The 21,062-nt window shown below is 37.1% G+C and overlaps 1 long non-coding RNA gene across 2 annotated transcripts in view; it reads left to right on the top strand.

The window, feature by feature from the left end:
- Positions 1–21,062, top strand: part of LOC120755147 (uncharacterized) — a 49,748-nt gene extending 28,686 nt beyond the window's left edge. Inside the window, exons 1-5 of one of the 2 annotated variants that reach the window (XR_005701651.2) lie at positions 9,833–9,885; positions 10,812–10,971; positions 13,304–13,387; positions 13,650–13,700; positions 18,107–21,062. This is a non-coding gene — a long non-coding RNA (uncharacterized LOC120755147). Of the gene's footprint in view, positions 1–9,832; positions 9,886–10,811; positions 10,972–13,303; positions 13,388–13,649; positions 13,701–18,106 lie in introns of those variants that run through there. The other variant, XR_005701650.2, reaches the window with a different exon arrangement.

Raw genomic sequence — 21,062 nt, 5'->3', positions numbered from 1 at the left:
TTATTTGGTATTTAATTCATTATTTCATGAGCTAAAAAATATTAGTATTCCTTTTAAAATGTTGCAACTAAAGCTATTAAAATCAATGAATAATTTTGCAAATTATCCTGTGTTAGAAGGATTTTATAAATTACTTGGTTAAAGAAATGTATTTACCTAATAAAAATTATTTACTATACAGCATAGTAGCAGTTATTTGCAAGATATATGATACTTGAGTGTACAGATTTGAGATGACTGATGTTGACAAGAAGATGCTCCAGTTATCTTTCCAATTTGGCAAAAATAAACAAGGTGTCAGGCACTGAATTGTCAGGGTCCTTATCTTGATGGTACTGTAATACAGAGGACACAATGAATACTGTTTGTAATTATCCATAGAGACACACAAAGATGGAAAAATGATACTTCTTTTTAGTTGAATGGTGGGAAATAGACTTTGAGGAAACTGCTCGGAGTCCTTAAGCCACCCCACACAGTGTAGGTAGGTATGGTACAGAAGGCATTTCCCTTCCTATTAATTAGAAAGAAAGAGAGAGAAACAAAAAAGAGAATAGAGGAAAAAACCACAATCATAATGTATAAAATGCACATCACTAGATATGAGGGACTTGCTGATTGATATAAGTAATGCAGAAGGGCTACTCAGTCCTTTCTGGCATTTGTGGAGTTCTTCTGGTGAAGTAAGGAAATTACTACGCCTATTTTACAGATCCTGTGATATCTAATCCAACTTAGTTGTCTACAATATGTCAGTGCAAGTCTGATTCATTCAATATATATTATTGCATAGGTAACTGTAGCAATAAGGATTATTTAAGGTTTTATCACAGGATAGCGTATATTAAGAGAAGAACAGTTTATTTATAGGAACCAGGTGGTTGCTAGTTCTCAGTTTTAATTGCAGCTGAGGAGTCCTAGAACAAGGTATGTAAAACAGATGCTGTTACCCTTCCACTTGTATATTTTTGGGTTCAGGCTGTGTCATCTTCCATGTCACAGCATAAATTAGAGTTATTGTAAGGCAGCTAAATTACATGATTAGTGGCCTGCACAAGATCAAGATTGTGGTAGAGACTGATCAGGCCTAAAATTCTCCCTGGGTCCCCTGTAAACTGTTCAGCAATTAGTTGGTACTGACATAAGCAGACTCTACTGAGGATTATCACTGTAATGGTGATCTTTTCATGTTAGTGTAATATTTTTCCACATAACATCTGTAATATATCTGCAAATTTGTCACATTTTTGTTTGGGCTTTTTTTTTTTTTTTTTTTTTAATTTGTTCTGCTTTATTTTCTTGGGTAATACAGCTATTTGTTGAAATTTGTGTCAGTGGGAACTTCTTAGGTGATTTATTAATGATTTTAATGTTACTTACATATTTTTCATAAATTATGAAATAATAAACTCATAAAACACACTATCAGGAAGGATTATTTTTAAATAAAATATTATTTTCACTAGATTTTGCCTAGAACACAGAAAAAGAAACCAGGTTTGAAACCTTAAAAGGTTTGAGACTAAATTAGAACACTGTATAGAATAAACATTTATGTATACTTCGGGTTTATCACGGCATAACTTTAAATGGAAGTGAGATCTCCTTTATTTTGCTGGCAGATAACACATAAACTACATTTAATCTTAAGTAATACATTACTGTTTCTAATGGACAGGTATATAGACATGATGGTACCCTGCAGGGCTGGGAATTGGGCTTGGGGATCTCTTCCAACTCAGCTCATTCTGTGATTCCATGATATATGTGATACTTAGGTGTAACACAGAGCTACTTACAATCTGTGTCACAACAACTACTAGAACTTCAGTGGGTTAAACTGGAAAGGGGGCTACTGAAGCATTTTAGATAAAGCACCTGGATTAATAATATTTAAAATGGCAGCCAAACAGTTGTGCACCTTCCTGCTCAGTGTAAGCAAATGGTTTTCATAGGCCTTAGAAGGTTGAACTTAACAGTAGAGCTAGACCCTCATGTATGGGAAGGACAATATAATCCTTTGGACGTTTGGATGTTAATATAATATGCAGGAGTAGTTCAACAAGTCTATTTGCCGTTTAAGTTCAGTAAATAGTCAAAAAACTGTGGAGTTTTGTTAGAATATATTTTTTCAGGGACACGTGTATAGATAATGTACAGTGATGTCGTTTCAGTCAAATATAATGAAAGTTTGAAAAGGTCAGGAGGCCTCAGGAATCTGGGCATGGGTGTGGTTTGAAGCATGCTGAGTATGAGGCAGCGCATTGTCAGAATACCTACATCTTTCACAACAATCAAATCTAACCATTCTTTTTTTGCTATTTCTCAAAAGAACTGATTCAAAATCTAAAAGCTCAGTTGTATTATCTGCTAGTTTTTCTGTGAAAATAAGAGCGTGGATTACTCTTCTGTTTAAAACTTAATTTAGCATCAGTGCGTTCCCGTGACCACATGCTCTCTGTTCTTGCTCTGCTAAGCTTGCCTAGAAGCTGATCTGCATTGTAGCTAATCAAGATGCTTCGCTTCACCTCACCTTTGTCAGCGTACAAAAGCTCATGTCAGGGAAGCTTTCAGAGGTAATCAATCCAGAAAAATAGATCAGCCAAAGGAAAACATGGTGAATAAATATTTCATTGCACTATGTAAACCTGTTGTTTTAAATAGCAAAACAAACAGCTTGGGCTGTTTTCTTTACATATTTCAATTTTTCTTTTTTTTTTTTTTTAATACAGGAATAATTTATGTGTTCATATGCAAGTATCATTCCTACAATTGGAATGATTTGTGCAGTATTGAAAAGCTTTTAAGTACCTTGACCCCTGTCATATTTTGGGAACTGCTTCCCAGAATGGAGTGATACGTCATCTCAAGGTACTAATGTACTTTTACTAGAGCATCCTGTGTTGATTATTATGGCCACAGCAATTTGTTCCACCTTACTCCTTTTAGAGGGGCCGTGGGCTTTGCACCAGAGGTTATACAATCTTGACATCCTAAATACTATGGATTTATGCTTGAAACAGTATTTCCCTGCCTTACACTACTAGGAATGTTGTTCTCAAATTGGGAATCAATGGTGGACATGCACACATATGCCTGTTGTTTAGTGTAGGAGTTTCTATGGTCTGTAGCTTAATGTGTGGGTCTGCAGTTAACAGGAACTTAAAAGCTAAGTGTCACAGTTGAGTGACTTCACAGCCATGTAATCTCCACATGACAGTAGCAACTCAGTTAAAAATGGAATGAAAGTGATTATTAATGCCTGTGGAATAATGGCTTGTGTTTATCAGCTACCTTTTCCATGGGGATGAAATGAGATCTAACTGTATAAAGACAGCAGGTCTGAGTTGAGACTTTTTTTCATAAATAACAACATAAGGTAGATGCATATACTCTTTTCCAAATTTTTAGACATGCTGAACCTTTCTATGATGTTCCTACAAGCTGCAGTTCCTTTCTAAGCATGAAAATTCATTAGATTGTAACTGTTTTACATCCAGCTGGTGGCTGGTCACCAGTGGTGTTCCTCAAGGCTCAGTACTGGGTCCAATATAGTTTAATATCTTTATCAATGGTCTGGACCACGGGATCAAGGGCACCCTCCATCAGTTTGCAGACACCACTAAGCGGGGTGCGAGTGTTGATCTGCTGGAGGGCAGGAAAGCTTTGTAGAGGGATCTGGATGGGGTGACTCAATGGGCCAAGGCAAACTGCCTGAGGTGAAGTGAAGTGCATTTGAGTTACAACCTCATGCAGTGCTGCAGCCTGAGGGCAGAGTGATTGGAAAGTGGCCCGGTGGAAAAGGACCTGGGGGGAGGGAGGTTGCTTGACAGTGGCTGAACACGAGCCAGTGTGCCCAGGTGGCCAAGAAGGCCAGTGGCATCCTGGCCTGTGTCACAAACAGTGTGACCAGCAGGGCCAGGACAGTGACTCAGTATTGGTGAGGTCACAGCTCGAGTGCTGTGCCCAGTTCTGGGCCCCTCAGTTCAGAAAGGACATTGAGGTGCTGGAGCGTGTCCAGGGAAGGGCAATGAAGCTGGTGAAGGGTGTGGAGCACAAGTCCAGTGAGGAGCAGCTGAGGGAATCTGGGGGTGTTTAGCCTGGGGAAAAGGAAGCTCAGCACCTTATTGCTGCTTGTAAATACCTGAAAGGAGGTTTTAGTCAGGTGAGGGGCTTTCTCTTCTCCCAAGTAATAAGCAATAGCAAAAGAAGAAATGGCCTCAAATTGTGCAAAGGGATGTTCAGTCTGGATTTTAGTAAAAAATTTTATGGAAGGGGTTGTCAAGCATTGGAACAAGCTGCCCAGGGTAGTGGTGAAGCCAACATTTCTGGAGATGCTTAAAAGACATGTAGGTGTTGCACTTCAGAACATGGTTTAATGGTGGACTTGGCAGTGCTGCATTAACAGCTGGACTGGATGATCTTGGAGGTATTTTCCAATGTAAATAGCTCTGTGACTCTAAGTTCAGTTGCTTATATTTGTACCTAGAAAGAAGGATTTTTCTTTTAACTGAAAGGGGATGTGGCTAGAAAGAAAAACATCTCCATTCTCCATTTCCAGGAAAAGCTGATACAGCGCTCACATCCACACCAGGTGGCCCAGCAAAATTTTAACAAAGTCCTTCATGATCTTTGAAGAAGCTGAAAACCTTAATTGATGGTTATGTTTGAAACATAACCATCTGAAATGGAAGGTTATTATGTTTACATTTTTAGTGGCAATGAAAGATCCAGCTTTTACTCTGCAGTGCTCAAGTCCTTTTGGTTTTATGTTTGTTTTAGGATTCCTGAACAAAGGATAGTATTGACCAGGGGTTGTAAAAAAGGTAGCACATGAAGGATGTTGTATACATAACTGATGTGGTATATGTAATTGTAGTATTTGTGCTTAAAGGTGAAGAATACTACCTTCTCTAAATGTGTGTGATAGAACACCCGGACTTTTCTTGTTGCCTACCAGCGTAAGTTGGCCCATGTATTTTCATCATGTGTTACAAGTATGTCCTCCAGGCCTCTCTGGGAACATTTCCTTGCTTGCTTGCTGAGTAGCTGGAAGTAGGATGTTACAGTCATTCGTGGTGTTCTCCAAAAACTTTAATTTTCACGTGTCTTAGTCACACAAGAAGTTATTTAATACACATGAATATCTCAAAGGGGGTGCCAAGAGCATGGTGTCAGACCTTTTTCAGTGGTGCCCAGTGGTGGTGTGAGAATTGTTTTATTAAGTTATTAAGTTATTTTTGTAAGATTTTTAAGTTACTTTTGTAATGGTTGAGTCCACTGTATACCCCTGTGTTCTGTATTGGTTTTCCCCTTATGAGTTAGGTTGTTTAACCAAACGTTTTCTGTCATTCATCCCTTCCCTGCACCTGTTGCTGTCAATCCCCCCCCTCTCTCCTCGTGGTCGCCCTGTCTGTCACTTGGAGACCCTTCCCTGGCTTCTGGAAAACTCCGGGAGGGGTGTCGAGTGATAGGCTGGGGCCCGGGAGACCCCCTCCCATCATTTTGTGGTTGGTCCCCAGTTTTAGGGTTCACACCCCCGGTTAACCCCCCGATTCCTGTGACTGGCTGACCGGTTGTCGCCACCCCCGTTTCCACCCCCCCTTAAAAACTGCCGCGCGCCTGCCCTCGGGGTCTCTCCTGGGCAGCAGGTGCAGAGTGCAGAGCCCCGCGCTCCCTCTGCCTCAATAAACCTACGTTACATCCTGCTCGGGAGAGTCTGCCTTTCATTCAGCTGCCGCGGTTGCTTCTTTCATCTTCGTGCCCGTCGCTGGTGGTGGGATCCAAGTCCCCACAGGGAGGAGGCGGCTCGCTCTGCCTGCTGCCCCAACCTTACCACGCTGCCACAGTGACACACACTGAGCTAGCCTGTGGCTGCGCTGGTCAGCGCGAACCGGACACTGCGACACAGCAGTATAATGTGGAACAATGCCCATAAACTAAAATGCAAGAAATTCCACTTCAACATGTGGAAGAACTTTCTTCCATTGTAGGTGGCAGAGCACTGGAACAGGCTGCCCAGGGAGGACGTGGAGCCTCCCTCTCTGGAGACATTCCAAACCCAGATGGAAATGTTCCTCTGTAACCTGTTTTAGGTGACCCTGCCTTGGCAGCATGTGGTTGGAATAGATGATCTCCAGAGTTCCCTTCCAACCTTGATTTTTCTATGATTCTTGGAAAGCACTCATTACATCAACGTAAGAGTGTATTTGTCCACTGGATTTAGTCATCCTGATCTTAACCGTATCAACAGTTGAAGTTTCTATCTTCTGCTGTTCTCATAGTCTTCTACTTCCTGTTGTAGCCTGTTGCATTGGCTATATAGAAAGTCTTGAATTAAAGGAGCTAAAATATCCCATACAAGCTATCATTCTTGTCCTGAAGGTTAACTTGCACATTATTCCTGCCTGAAAAAAAAAAAAAAAAAAAGTTTGTGGGAATTACTCCCTCTTCTGGACCTTATGTTCTAGGGCTTGACAGATTTTAGGTTAGAGTATAACTTCTGTCTACTCTGTCATAGAGGTTAATTTTAAATTGCTTTACCAGGAAGGGTTAAGGAACATAAAAGTCTTATTTTCAGTGGATTTTAGTGATTTGCACTTAATAGAATCTTTATGTGAGTGAAGAGTAAAATGAAAATGTTTGTGAAATCCCAATTATTTACACATTTTCTCTGAGAATATGTCTAGCTTCAATATAACAAATGATTGTGCTCAAAATTTTCATGTGACACTGTCTGATCCAGTTAGAATCTCTTCAGAGTCTCTTCAGAGGACATTAATACATTTATCCCCTAACAATACTGAGGGGAAAAAAAAAAAAAAAAAGAAAACAAAGAAAAAAAAGAAAATGAAATAAAAGAAAAAAAAAAAAAAAAGGTAGAAGCATCAACCAAAAACTCTTATCTGCAGTTAAATGATGGGATTTATTCTGATAACCAAAGGGCATGTATCCATTCAAAATTCTCTACTTAGTGACCGTGAGATGGCTAATCACCCTAAATCACAGGAATTTAAATTCTGTCAGAAAGTGAACTGTCCCCAGCAGTGAGGAGGTATTGACTTAGCTCTTTGATTCAGTTGCTGCGGTGTGATGATCAGTTTGAGACTTAGATAAAGTATTGTCTGAATGAGGACTTTATGCTCTTTATTATTTCTGTACAGGCCACATTTGAGATTGGGTCTCCAAATTCCCGAGGATGTAATTGCCAAGTGTAGTTAAGTGTTTTCAAAACTTAGCAGACACCTCTGTGCATCTAAAAATATCTAAACAGCTTGGCAGTGTTGTCTGAAGAAGCTTATGTGGCACAGGATGAAGTTGAGGACAGAACTGGGAATGGATCCAAGATCATTCAAAGCCTAGTCCAGCACATCAGCACAAATCATCTTCCTCCTGAAATTTACTTCAACTGTGCCACAATTCTGTGCTCTATTCATTAATTTTTAAAAACAGGTACTATGTACCTTAGAGTGAGTTTAAGATTTAATATCTTATTGTTTATTGATGGCATTGAAACCTTCATTAAAAACACTATATGGCCCTGAGTATGCCCTTAAACTTACTTGAGACCAACATATTTTAATGACTTGGCATAGTTGCTCCCATTTTCTCCAGTGAGAGAGCAATTTCATATTCAGTATGTCCACAGTATTATTCAAGCATTCCACTGACAACGCTTCACTCCACAAATAACATTTGTAAACAAAACAGTACAGGAGAGACCACTTTTTCAGACAAGACAGTCTAGAGACACCAGTAATAATTTTTAACAAATGCACATTCTAAGGCAGAGCAGACATGCACAGAGGACATCCAAGGTTTTTGTGGTTTGTTTGTTTTGTTTTGTTTTTAAAATCTGATTACATCCTGTTTTTAAAAATGGTGCCAAGTGTTTTGCCTCCTACTTTCATGCTTTCAGGATTAATTAGAATGCCCCTGATAGTCCTTTCAGTATTTTAAATCTTCTAAAAAAATGTAAGTGTATGAAAGAGTATAGTTTACATTACTATAGCTTTCTCAGGAAAAGCCTTCTTTTAATAGAAAATTAATATGAGGTACTGACTGTATGGAATCCATAAGTGTCACTGAAATTGCAATAAGCATTGCAGATTCATTCATTGTGATAGTAGCAGTCTGAGAGCTAGATACAAAACTAAGAACTTCTACTGTCAAGGTCAGGTGATAGCCCAGATTCTATTTTTATTAATTAATCAGTCTGAATGCCTAAAGACATTTTGTCCCTGCAGAATTAAAAATTCTGGACTGAGTTCTCCAAGGCAAAGTTTCAGTCCTGTTGCTCCACGGATAGAGAAAGTTTTACAGTTGAGATCTTTCCCATTCTCAAAAGAAAATATGGTAATTCCACAGTACTGGAATTACCTTCTTAGCAAGTGTTAATAAATATCTTAATTAGACTCATAAAAGTGTGGAAGTAATCATGTGAGATTTTGCACAACAAGACTTTAAAAATATACCTGAGGTTGGGAGAAAATTCTCATTTAGAAAAAGACATATATTGCAAAGGCATCAAATATGGGAAATTTGAGTAGGTTTGTAATGAACACCGCAGCTTAATAGGGAGGACACATTCAACCAATGATGACTTTATTTGATGTCACATGCTTTTGATACATAAATATTTTAATATATTTTGCTAAGTTATAAGTTATGTACTAGGTTATATATTTGGAAGTCTGATGGAGTAGTACTGTAAAATTTTACATGTATACAGTTGAGGAGAACTTAATAGACTGAGTTGTGTGTGGAAAGTTTCCTTCAGCATTAAAAGAAATTGTGATTTCATTGTTAATCTCAGATGGAATTGGATTAAGACTTCATGTCATCACAAATGGCTATTCCCTGCTCTCATGTTCCTCAATACATCTGTATTGTCAGGCAATATCTCACAGGATTGTCTGACAATTCAGAGTTTGAGGCTCTTAGGACCATGTAAAGCTTTTTTTCAACCTTGACAAAAGCTGTTCAGCTTGCTAACATTTTTCTTTTCCTTTTCTTTTTTCTTTTCTTTTTTTTTCCCCCTCAGATCCTGGCCTGACTAAGAGGGTGGTTTTATCACATATGATATTATAGTTGGGTAGAATAGGAAAGTTCCCTTGTGGAGAATGTTAACATTTGATCCTTTTTTCATTCAAAACTCTCCCTTAAATTCCTTTTATTCCTTTTGTGGTGTGGCTGAACAATAATATTGGTTTGAGTGTGTGGGTTTCTTTAAACTAGTATTCCCCTTCCTGTTTTCAGATATAGTCAAACCTGAAACCAAGAAAAACCTGGCTATTTTTAGAGTCAACTTTTTAATCAAAAGTAGGATGTTCTGGAATTTCAGTGCATTTCAAGGAATTGAAGAAGCGTAGACTGGGTAGTGCTGAATTAAAGTGACAGCTCTATTGTCTTCTGATCAATAAGTTCCCCTAAAGAACCCAGAGACAATGACAAATGAAGAAAAGTAAGTCATTTAGAGAGCAAGACTGCAAATGCAGCACTCATGATGGTTTGAGTGCGAAGTCTGTGAGCAGAGCTGCAGTAAAAGAAATGGAGGCAAACACAGCCCTGAAAGAAATAAAATATCCTGAAAATGTTGGTTTTTTATTGCCTGTGCCATATACTACACAAATTAGCAATAAATTATTTTTTACGGGAATACTAATTATGATTGAAACAGGAAGTAACACTGAATGGTTTGATAGATGTGAAACAAATGTTTAATGAGACAAAGGATAGAAATGAAGGGTAGTAAATTACACTGCCCTGTCACCAATGAGATATACTAAGGCTATGGGAGGTATTTGTGGGTGAATGCTTTATCTTCTTTTTTAGGAAAGAGAATGTAGCTGGATGACTCCTGACTAAACTTGTCACTACTTAACTGTAAGCCCTTTCTATGTGTCAGTAATGAAACTTTCTGTCCTTGACCTTTCTGTATATTTTTCATTTCATGCTTTTTCAAGAGAAAGGGGTGGGAAGGAGTGACAGATGAGAACAGAAATAGAAGAGGAGGATAACAGGAAAGGAGATGGTGTATTTAACAGATACTGAGAAAACAGATATTTTTCCTCTTTCTGCCACTAAATTTAGGTATGACTGGACTAGTAAGATACTGTTTTGGGCTCTGTTATGCTGGAGTCTTTGTCTTGAGGATAATTTGTCTCTAGGTAATGAAGAACGGAACGGATGTAAAGACATTAAATCTCTTGTTTGTAAGTGGCCTAGACTAGCCCTCTTTTTAATGGCTGCTCTTGTAGATTGAAATGAACCTCTTCTGGGTTTCAGTCCAGCAAGGTCCTGAATTTCTTTGTTATCTTCAAGCAAGAGTTGGGTTCAATGGGTCCCTGTTCAAAATTAGTGGTATGTCCAAATGAGTGACTGAATGACAGCCTCATTAGCAGTATTTTGAAGTGCTTAAGAGCTTCAGTATTTCATGAGTCACATTTTGAATAGCTACATTTTTTAAAGCATTTTGTCCCATCTTGCATGTAAAAAAAACAAAACAAAACAAAAAACCAACCTCCTAATACTATGCAAATACACTTAATGATTCATATCTGCAACCATACCAGCAAGGAAAAAATGACTATAAAATGAAAGACACAATAAGATGCGTCAGATAAGATTTTAAAAACTTTGCCAGTGAGGAAGAACTGAAAATCCTACACTTAAAACCTATTAATAGAATATTGGCTCAAGTGTTGTAATTATTTTTGCAGCATATATGTCAAATTGTTACTAGAAAAATATGGCTGCTCTTCTTCCTAGAATTTGTATTACCTTGGTGGTTTTCTCTGTTCTGCATATAGGACTGTGCTGAATTTTAAGAGATCTGAATTTGGCTGGGGATGAGCAAGCAGCTGTAGCCTTCAAACATTCTTCTTGAGAATTCTACAGGAGATCTGAGCAAAAGAGAATATCTGATTAATCACCCTGTCCCAAACCAGCCACAGGAAGTCATTGCTTCTGGTATGTCCGGGCTTGACAGATGTCTGTCAGATCATTGTGCATTACTGTTCAAATATCTCTGAATTTTTGAAGACACAGATGTAAGAAGCAACATAAAATGTCAAAGTGACACTTTTTTTGTAAGATGCAGAATAACTGAGAAAGTGACATGAGATGCAGAATAACTGAGAAAGATGTTTAAATTTTTCCACATGTTAATATTTCAACCTGTTACTCACAAACTAACAGCATGAGACTGCTTGATGCTGGCTGCACAGAACAAACCTGCACAACAGCAAATCTCCTTATCTGACTTTATGGGACATGGACCTCATTTTTAAAGAACCTGCTCTGTAGTCTATCTACATCTTGACAAATGATTAAAATGAACCAGCTGCTAGTTTCAGATACTTCTTTCCATGTTTTAATAAATTGCACAGTTGCTGTCCAGAACCTTTATGAAACCAAATGTATTTTTCCAAGTGTAGATAGAAGACTGGTCTTGATGTATAGGATGGGTCTGACTTTAATAATGAAGGGATCAAGAGTGGTGGTGCCAGTAGCAGCCAAGCGAAGAGGGAGCTGAAAGGTGCGCAGGGGAGCGGTAGGAAAATGGCAAACCCACAGCGCTTTTGTTCTCAGTGGTAAACACATTTTTGGGGGTAAAACACCTCCTCTTCTTGTAAGGTTTTGCTGTTAATATTGCTGTTGTTATTGTGTGTGTCTTATCCTTGCTTTTTGCTTTCAGTAAATTGTGACTCCAACTCATATTCTCTGCTGTTTGTCCCGCTTTACCAGAAAGCGCGAGAGAAGGGGAGTGGATTATTTGGAGTTTAATTTCTGTCTGATGCTAAAACCAGCATGAAATGTCAAGCACTACTATGAATTCATGTGTACTTTTAGTAGTCTTTCTGTCATGTTGGCCAGTGGCTTTAAAGTGAGTAGGACAGAAAGAAATAACTTTTTTCTTTTGCAGTCTCCAGTGTGAATCTTTTGCATGGGGAGGGAGACAACTAATTTCAATCCAAATAGCAAGTTGTATATTAAAAAATTATATTACTCTCAATGTTAAAAGGACTAATAATCAGGGCTATTTTTTTCCTTAATATATGTCCTTACAGACATTTGATCCATTCTTTCCCACTCTCCCTTCTTAGACACTACACGGAATGGGTTAAGGCTAGATTAAGAATTTGCATGAATTCTTGTTTGCTGTCACTAAAAGCTCTACAGATTTTGTCATTATTTTTCTTTCCCCGTCATCCCTTTTCTACTTGCAGTGAATGTTGGTTTGTAAAAAACTTTTCTACTTTGCTTGATCTATTCTGTTTAATGAATGAATTTATTAGATAGGATATAATTTTAAGTAAGAGTTCTGAGCAATGTTTATTTGCTGAGATCCCTAGAGGGACATTCTTGGGGCAAGAATAGGGCCAAAACTGTTCAAAGGAAACAGTGAGAACTCAGACCTAGCACTCTTTGCAGTTTGAATTTAGGTATATAGTGTAACAACTACAAGAAAGAGACAGAAAGACCGCTGTTTTTCCTGGCTGAGTAGAAAGTCTTCCCAGTAGAGGCAAATATCACTGATGCAGTGATGGCTTCTGGTAAAAATGGTTGCAGCAGATCTCTAGTTCTGGTGATCCCTTTATTTACAAGGTGATCCCTTTGCTTAAAATTGGACATGCCACAGAACCTACATAGCTCTAGCTGTGTATTTTTTATTCCAAAAAAAAAAAAAAAAAAGTATGCACAATGGCAACGAAAATCTTTGTTTCCAGATGTTCAGACACCTTAAGTATTTTTCAAAATCACATTCAAGTACCTGCATAGTAGAACTGAATTATTGTCATAGAGAAGAGTAATTTAAATTCAGAGACTGAGATTATATTTTAATGGCAAAAATCCATTTGAAAGGGAACCACTACTCCCTGGCCCTATTAGGGGAACAATTTCTGAGAGACAGCAACTTGATGGCTGAGTAAATGCCCGTGCTAGTAAAAAGTTTATGTAGCTGCTGCTTTGTAATAAAAGTAATGAGCCCTATGTTGTTGTTCTCTGTAAATATCAGATTACAGCCTGGTAAAGTAAATTTATAATTAAAATAAAAATTATCAATAGATATTTTTCTGTTTTGTATCTAGGCTGGTTGTGTTTTTGTTTTGTTTTGTTTTTCCCTTAAAATTTCTTATTAGCATTTTGCACTTAAAATAATTATCATAAATTTTTAAGTCTTTTTTGCAAGCTCAGGATTAATTTCTGTTCAAGCAAGAACTCACAAGAATAGTTTTGATGTTGTCCAACTTTTATCCAAACATCCTTTGTTTATATTTTCTGTGCTTTTTTTTCTCAGTTCAGCACAGAAATACCTATGTTCAAGGCAGTCAGCATTGCAGTGGTGGCTCTTGTTTTGAGAATCTTTCAGACTGATCCTCCGGTAAGATCATGGTTTGTACATAATGGGCAAGTACTGTTTTATGAGCAGGATATTGAGTTGAGCATTTAAGATCTTAGATAGCAATGCACACAAACATTCTCTTACACGATAGCAGTGTTCTCTTTATGGTGCTCCTTCAGCCAAGCAGGTGATATTTTAAACCTATAATTCAGTACTGAATCTTGATTAGCCCTGGATTCACATCTGGTTTTGTAGATGGGTCAGAGGGCACCTGTAATGTTTAACTTCATTTTTATGTCAGTCTGTATTAGGAATCAAAACAAATTCAAGCAGAAGATCTCAAAAGAATGAGGTAAGGTTACCGTCTGATCGGTTTTAATCGTATTTTGACTTAGAAAAATCACTGGCATAATTTGTGATGCAGATACATACTCCCCATGTCGTTACGTACAAAAGTACCGCTAGCTTCAGCCGCAAAAGGAATGCTGAAGGGTGAGAATCTTCATCTGAATATTGAAATGTAGGAAAAGAATGCTCCTGGGAGTTTTGAGGATCTTCACAAACAATGTATAGCAGAAAAACAAAATTTAGGGGGTAGATATTGTATATATGTTCTTTTGAGAATTGGATCATGGCAGGAATGTTTGCTGGGAGCCTCTAAATCTCAGTGTTACTCATCAGCTTATGAAAAATTTCAGTATTTAAAAAGCTCAGCTGCTTTTTAAAGGTATATAAGGCCAGCAAATCAATTAGTGAATCAAGATAAGTAATGGTAAGCATTATCAGCCTGGCACTTTTTTGTAACTACAGTTTTTCTATATCTGTGTTTACAGCAGAGACAGTAATCTCAAGTTCACACTCCTGATTTAGAAGTAGACATTGTGTATCTGTAAAACGCAGAAAGAGCACTTCTGCCCAGGTTGTTTGACTGGTGGAAATTATTCCAAACAAACAGATTAGCATTACACTCCCATGGCAGAGAATGTAGTTAATGAATATGACAATAAGCTGAAGTGCATCTAATCAAATTGAAGTGAAATTAGTATTACCAAATGATAGTGTATAACTACAATTTTTAAATGGAATTACATCAAATATTAATTTAACATAAAACACAGGGATAATTTCTCTTGGACCATGGTCAAAGATGAAGGTTTTGTTTTATTATTCACTTTCACAAGGAGAGTGTCAAAATTCAATCACCCTTTTGTTTTATTGATATCCAGAATTCCATTAGACCTGGCTAGAGGAGAGGGAAGATGGAACATGCCAGCTTTTTATCTCTATGTTCATACTTCTTGCAAGTAAAAGCATAAAATGGGATTATGCAAACCTCCTTGATGTCAAGATCCTAGTATGCTTTCTACAATTTCAGCTGTTAATCTATGGGATAGCTACAGTTACAAATTATTGTTTGCATGTTTTGGTATTCTAAGTCAACAGCACCTGTACATACAGAAATTGTTGCCCATCATTTGGCATGATTATCTCCTGACAATTTCAGCATTTCATTGGGAAGAATAAGAATTCGAATCCTGATATAATCAGGCTGTTCAGGTAAAAATCTCTTTTGCAGCTCGGGTACCTTTCTTTCTTCTGACAAGCAGCACTGAACCAGTCATTTCTGATGTACTAGGGACAAGAATAGATATGTTAGTAATGCTGCTGAGGGTCAGCGTAGTCAAAGAATTTAATGCTCTGATGCTACTGAGCATTTGTTTTACAGTATAGCATACTTTAGGATCAGTCAGGCTTCTCTGACATCAAAGCTTTATCTAATTGCTTATATTCTCTTCAGGTGATTAAAATGTAACCTAAAACAGTTTTGAAGTTTGGACTGTGTGGTATGTTACACAGTTTTATCAATATTATCTTTGCCCAAGATATTGAGATATCAAGTCTCATCAGATGACTTTATAAAAATTTCCATGTAAATGCCAGGTTTATATACAGGTACATGAAGTCACAGAGCTCATCTTAAGCATAAACCCTATCCCTTGATATCATGGAGGTTTTTATTTTGTTTTGTTTTGTTGCAGGCTTGGGGGTTTTGGAGGGTTTTTTTAGGGGAGGGAGTTTGGGATTTTTGGGTGTGGGGGGGTTATGTTTGGCAATATTTTTTGTAATTAGACGTTTTAGTTAGGAGGACACAGTGCCACATGAAGGGGTACCCTCTGAAATGCAGTGCAGTTAATGGAGGCAAAAATGAGTATAAGGATCCAATGGCACAGAAACAAACACCTGAAGATAAAATGCTTTAGTGGATATTTATCAGGTAGTAACGCTGAATCAAGTTGAGATTGATTTTTTTTTTTTTCTCCCCATAATTTGTGTATTTGGTGCTCATGTTGTGATAGTGAGTGAGCAGTAGAATCATGCTGACAAGCAAGAGGGGAATACTGGTGCCAGAGAAAGCAGCTTTATTGGTACAGCCCTGCTTCTGGTTCTACAACACTGACATCACAGAATGGGCCAGAGGAAAGAATACATGAAAAAGCTTTTTTTGTCTGCTCTATATCTCTTACCACTTACTTAGTGTTAGATTTATTTTTACTTACATTTCCATATTTACTAGAAGCAGAAGAGTGATTGAACCATTATATATTTAAGAACTGAAAATATTTTCTATCTGTGATTTCTAGAAGAGCGTTTAAAGAATTTTCAGGCCTAAAACAAATTTAAATTTCTAATCTTCACATCACTGCACAATCAAATACATGAATACATAATTACTGAAACTTGGATATACGTTTCGGTGTGTGTCTATACAGTGTTACAAGAGAAGCATCACCTCAGTGGGTTGCTTTCACATGATTTTGACAGAGATAGATGAAAGTCAGATTTCTTTGTGCCTAGCAAGAGTACTTATGTATGTTAAAGAAACAACAGCTGTGTACAGCTTATCTAAAAGATTATGAATAGATAAAAAAAGGTATTTTTCATCTCATATAATCTCCAAATGAATAATCAAAACCAATGTGAAGCAAATGGCCGTGGTTGAAATTCTTAAACATCTTAAGTCAATGGGAATTGTATTATTGACTTTATTGGGACCAGTATTTTAATTTATACATTGAAGTTCCAACCTTTATAGAAATGCCACAGGCAGGTCATTAATCATAACTATATAGGGTTACACTAGTACAACTCTATACATTGACTTCTGATATGGAAAGTTACTGTTTTATTTGTACTTGTGGGAGGGTGTGGTGATAGTGCTCACAAAAAAGTTAAATTAAAATGGGGCTTCTTATTCAGGATGAAAAATATATGCTGATTGCAGCAAGAAGTCCTTCCTTTTTTGCTTTTTTATAGAAAAACAGTTATGAACCCCAGCCTAAGCCGGAACCTGAGAACATTAGCTTTATTTCTTCATATGTCCTACAGCTTTTATATCAACAGTCATTACTTCGAGGTTAAGGCACATACAACGCTAGATATGAATTTAATATGGATTATTTGAAACAGAAAGGTTATTTTAAATTAGTACTGTTCACAAATATGTTAGATCTTTAAAACTGAAAGTACGCACTTTTGCAAAAGAACTGTGAAATGCCATTACTAATTTGGAAACATTCCTTGCTGATAGCCAAAATATCACAAGAGAATATTAAATCACTTCTGAATCATGGGGTTCATTCTTCATTTTCCATTGCAAATTTTTGAGGCACAAACCAGATGATTTTTAGTTTCATGAGAGTACTTTAAAATGTTTTATTTTTTTGGATTGGATGCTAATAATAATTACACTATTTCGGTAACTGCCAAGCTATAAAGCTAGGAGAATTATTACAAAAATAAGTGCATAGAAAATTAAGAGAGTATCTCAATAGTTTTTCAAACTGAATTTTTACTATACTATTTTTCTAATGAGTTGTCTATTATTGCTTTTAATATTAAACATATTGTTAGAAAGGATGATGATCAGAATGATATAATTATCCAGGATGACAGACTGAACTTTGAAAGATAAGAGTGGCTTACATAGTACTGTTGTTTCCAAACTTGAAACAAGAAAAAAATCTTGAATATACTTTGCAGGCTTAAAAGATATATCCTAGGGAAAAATATTTCTCCTTTTAAACAGAGATGGAATAAGTGTGCTAGGATATAAAAAGAAGTTCCTCTCCACCAAATTCTAACTATTTACAGCATTCTAAGTTTCTTCTGTAACATTCAAACAAAATCATTTTATTCACTGAAAAATTACTCAAATACACAAAATTTTTTCATCTATCTTGATAATTTTAGGTCAGTTTTGAACTGTTGCCAAAAGCATGAGGAAACTGTGTCAACCTATTACAGGAAGGCAGACAGAAAAAGATTTCCTCTAGTGTAGCTATATTATACCCTTTGAGGGAATATAAAGTAAAATACAGACAAATACTACAGGTGACTTACCAGGAAAAATGCATTTATCTCTTACTCTGTCTACAGATTCATCTACAATCTTCATCATTCAACCTCGTCACTTACACACAGTTGTAAAAATAGCTTTCAGTCTGAAACACTGAAAAAGCTGACACAGCCAGGAGAATGAAACTTGCTCAGTGATTCTATGATTTTAAAAGGATATTATGTAAAATTAGCAACACCAATGGAAGGAAAGCAATCTTCATTCTGCCCCACTTCCTTCAGGCAGTAATAAGTGTTGTAATTGCTTTTGTCCTTAGTTTGCCAATGATAATTTCTGCTACCAAAAAAGAAGAAAATAGTGACAGAGATATTATACCGTTATGCTTTCATTCATTTATATAGATGCAGGACTGATACTACTCAAGTACCAGCAGAGGGAGATGACTGCAGTGAAGACAATTTCAAAACGTGGCAGCAGTGTTTTACTGCATCCAGGAAGATAATGAAATGTCATCAAGTAGGAATAGTAAGAACCAAATAAGATATATTCAAGTATCCAAACAACCCAGGGGACAAAAGTTCTTTTCTGTATATGTAGTGTTGCTTCTCTCAAAAAATGTTACTCCTCTTAAAAATGGCTACAGTGAAAAAAATCAGTCAGAAAGCACCATTTTAATTTTGGTGCAAGTGACACAGTGCTTCCAAGATGTGATTCTGCTCCAGTTGAACTCCCTCTTTGGAATGCTGCTCAGGCAGCTGGTGTATCCTGCCACTGCAGCCATGCTCGTCCATCAAACTCAAGGAAAAGGCCTCTGAGATTTCAGTCTGGTGGCTTCGGTGCAGACCCAGCTTCATGGATTTGATACAGTTCTTAGGTAATGTTACCTCCTACTCTGACACATCAGCACAATGTCTTTAAAATATATTTTATTTGAACATTTTTATGGTTGGCCGTAGAAGTTAAGCAAAGATATGGCAGTGTTATCATTCTGAACCATGGCGTTGCCTTTCTAGGAGAATTAGGGTAATTCACATAACGGAACATATAGAGGCTGCTTCAGTCTTCATGCAGGAATTACAAAATAGTTACACCATAAAAAAAAAGTCATTTTCTCAATAGTATGTTTCAAAATAGTCTCTTGTGAAATAGTCTTTCTGTGCTGTTGCTTACTTGATGGTTTTTTTGATTGCTGTGTTAAACAAGGAATAGGCATCAGCAAGATACACAATTAAAATGACCACATAAAAGGGGATTACTATTAAGGAGGATTAAGAGAGGAGGATTCTAAATCTAGCTATATAAATAAGGACTATAAATGTAACTCAGTGCATGCATTTATCTGATTGGCAGAAATAATGTAGGAGTCAGCTGAGTAATGTTGAAATGTTCTCTTATATTGTGCACTTTTATCAGATGTATGCTGAGGAGTTCAGGCTCTATCCTGACACATAAAGTGTCACTTTATGTGCATTATGTTGGTGTAATGAGCCTGAAGAAGAGATATTTGGGAAATGAATCTATAAGCTTTGTTGTAAAAAATCTGAGCGTCTTTGTGCCCTTCATTTACATGGATATACTGATTGAAATAGGATAGAGTGTGAATAATTTTGATGACTAATTCAACTATTGCTCTACTAACTTTATATTTCTTTCTGTTCTGTCACATTATTTCACCTCTGTGTATGGCCATGCCATCTCCTCTGCAATTCTGGACATACAGGTGGCTTCCCTACCACTCTACCCTTGCCTGCCTTATCTCCCCAAGGTTGTGCCAACAGTAAAAGGCAAGAATTCACAAAGATACAATTACTTCTAACATAGAAATAGGCATAGAAGACATCAATCTGTGTAACAGTTTTGGATAATGTGCTATGTAGTAAATGGCTCAGTATTATCTCTTTAAGGTAATACTGGAAAAAGTGGAGCTACATTCTTACTGCCATCTAAACCCATGTCACTGTGTATGTGAATTGCCTATCCTGCAGTTCAGAATTTCTATGTAAAAAATGAGGAAAGAGAAGTCACAGTCATTTGAGAGGTTTATTTGAATAGAACTGGCCACTCATTTCTAATCTGGAAACTGGGGTAGCCACAAAGGTTGATTTCTTCCAAGCACGCTTCAGTCAGTAGGAGAGGGAAGCCTGAAAAACACTACCCTGCTATTTGTGAAGAGCTTTCAGAGCCCCATGCTCAGCTGGAAAAGCTGAAAAGCAAACTAGCTGTGCTACATGTCAGAGGGAAGCAGAAGGCACCAGCAGGTACCTTTGAAAATTTTGACCCTAGGAGGGCAACTTTAATAGCAAAACTCAGAAGCAAAGCACTTGACAAAGTATCTTGATTCGCTTTTTGTTTCGTCTTTTGATTCCTATAACGTAAATGATAAAATAAAAGAATGAACTAAAAGATATAACCAGCCCATCAATAAACGAGATACAGGAATGCAGTTGCTGACATTGCTACCTGTGTTTTGCCTCTATTCTGGCAAACAGATTGGCAATTCTTTAGTTAGCATTAAATTCAGCTGGAGAGCTTAAAAAGCTCCATAACGATTAATTAGCTCAGGACCCATTCCAAACTTATGCAAGCATGAAACAGTTGCACTATGTCTAAGACTGAACATTCCTGAGGCCATAAAATTAATTTAATTCAAAAAACATGGAATGGGTTTATTCCCAAAGACAATTTCCCTAGTAGCCCAGTAGCTGTAAACTAATGTAGTCTGTGGATTTGAAATCCAATTTTCTTCCTTTTCATTGTTACATAGCTGTAGCAACAGGTCATATGATCTTCCTTCTCTTTACTTCCATGGCCAGTAAACCAGAATATTTTTACAGTGATGACTAAAGTGCCTTAAGTAACATCCAGGTCACTCAGCTGAAACCAGAACTGATGGAAGATGGAACCGAAAATAGCACTTCTAGTTGTCTAGATGGATATTAGGCTGTTTCATCTTGCACTCTATGTGTACAAAGCTGAGTTATCTGAAAAATTATCATATGCCTATTTTTTGTGAATACTTAGATACCTATTGTCATGTAAACCATGATCTTAGGCTGTTTCATCTTGCACTCTATGTGTACAAAGCTGAGTTATCTGAAAAATTATCATATGCCTATTTTTTGTGAATACTTAGATACCTATTGTCATGTAAACCATGCTCAATATATTAAAAAAAAGCTGTGTAACATCACAGGGGTATTTCCAGTGGGGTTTTTTAATACTGGAAATAACAGAATTAACATATTGTGGCTTTCTATATTATTTTCCCCTTTGAATGAGATACAAACTTCAAGTATTTCCAACAGTTCTGTTGCATTGGGATGCTCTGGTGACTAATGACTCCTTCACTCAGGCTCT

Source organism: Hirundo rustica, chromosome 7 (assembly GCF_015227805.2).
Source record: "Hirundo rustica isolate bHirRus1 chromosome 7, bHirRus1.pri.v3, whole genome shotgun sequence".
Taxonomy (NCBI): Eukaryota; Metazoa; Chordata; class Aves; order Passeriformes; family Hirundinidae; genus Hirundo; species Hirundo rustica.
This window is presented reverse-complemented; position numbering and strand designations above follow the sequence as displayed.